Source organism: Echinops telfairi, unplaced genomic scaffold (assembly GCF_000313985.2).
Source record: "Echinops telfairi isolate 266 unplaced genomic scaffold, ASM31398v2 ScPeMD7_655;HRSCAF=1070, whole genome shotgun sequence".
Taxonomy (NCBI): domain Eukaryota; kingdom Metazoa; phylum Chordata; class Mammalia; order Afrosoricida; family Tenrecidae; genus Echinops; species Echinops telfairi.
This window is the reverse complement of record NW_022104553.1, coordinates 34948373-34949978: the sequence shown is the minus strand read 5'-3', so window position 1 is coordinate 34949978 and position 1606 is coordinate 34948373. Positions and strand designations below refer to the sequence as shown.

Here is a 1606-nt window from a genome sequence, read left to right as displayed (position 1 = left end):
TAGGTGCTGTCAAGTTGGTTCTGACCCATAATGACCCTATGTGTGAGAACAAAACATTGACCTGTCCTGCTCCATCCTCACAACGGTTGTTTTGTTTTTTTTCTCTCTCGGTACAGTGTACTTTATTGATGGTGCATGAAAATGTCGGGCTTTCTAAGTCCCTCCCCTTCCTTCAGGTGGTCTGGATGGGATTTTCTCAGTGTTGGGGCATTGAATTTGGGGGCAAAGACTCCCTAGCAGCTGAGGGCCTCTCTTCCTCTAGTGCTGTTGCTGGGGCTGGTGGTCTAGGGAGGCTCTTACTCCTTGGAGGCCATATGGGCCATGAAGTCCACCACTCTGTTGCTGTAGCCAAATTCATTTTCATATCAGGAAGTGAGCTTGGCAAAGTGGTCATGGGGGGAAATGCTAGCCCCAGCATGAAAGGTGGAAGAGTGGGTGTCACTGTTGAAGTCACAGGAAACAACCTGGCCCTCAGTGTAGCCCAGGATGCCCTTTATGGGACCATCGACTGACTGCTTCACCACCTTCTTGATGTCACTGTACTTGGCAGTTTTCTCCAGACGGCAGGTGAGGTCCACAACGGGCACATTGGGGGTGGGGACACCGAAGGCCATGCCAGTGAGTTTCTCATTCAGCTCCAGGATAACCTTGCCCACAACCTTGGCAGCACCAGTAGATGCGGGGAGGTTGTTTTGAGCAGCCCCACGGACATCACACCAGAGTTTCCCAGAGGGGCTGTCCACGTCTTTTGGGTGGCAGTGCTGGCGTGGACTATGGTCATGAGTCCTTCCACGATGTCAAAATTGTCATGGATGACCTTGGCCAGGGGGGTCAAGCAGTTGGTGGTTCACGAGGCATTGCTGACAATCTTGAGGGAGTTGTCTTACTTCTTGTGGTTCACGCCCATCACAAACATTGGGGCATCAGCAGATGGGGCAGAGATGATCACCCTTTGGGTACCACCCTTCAAGTGAGCCCCAGACCTTCTCTAGGGTGGTGAAGACACCAGTGGACTCTACGACAAACTCAGCACCGGCCTCACCCCACTTCATGTTGGCAGGATCTCGCTCCTGGAAGATGGAGATGGCCTTCCCATTGACGATAAGCTTCCCATTCTCAGCCTTTAGAGTGCCATTGAACTTGCCGTGGGTGAAATCATATTGGAACACGTAGACCATGTAGTTCAGATCAATGAAAGGGTCATTGATGGCAACAATCTCCACTCTACCAGAGTGGAAAGCAGCCCTGGTGACCAGGCGCCCAATGTGGCCAAATCCTTTCACTCCGACCTTCACCATCGTGTCTCTGGGATGCAGCTGGGACTGCACGGGAACAGGAAGAAGCAGGTTGCCTGTCGCATGAGGAGGAGCAGAGAGCCACAACTGTTCTTAGGATTGAGTTCATTGTTGCAGCCCCTGTGTCAATCCATCTCATCAAAGATTTTCCTCTGTTTCTCTGCCCTTTCACTTAGCATAATGTCCTTCTGCAGAGATTAATTGATCTCTCCTGATAACATGTCCAAAACACATGATAAGAAGTCTTGCTACTTGCCATTCTTGCCTCCAAGGAGCATGCTAGGTGTACTTCTTCCAAGGCTTATTTCTTC

At 50.9% G+C, this 1606-nt stretch overlaps 1 pseudogene; it reads right to left on the bottom strand.

The window, feature by feature from the left end:
• Positions 1 to 296: 296 nt before the first annotated feature.
• Positions 297 to 1298, bottom strand: LOC115870331 (annotated as a pseudogene).
• Between the last annotated feature and the right edge of the window lie 308 nt (positions 1299 to 1606).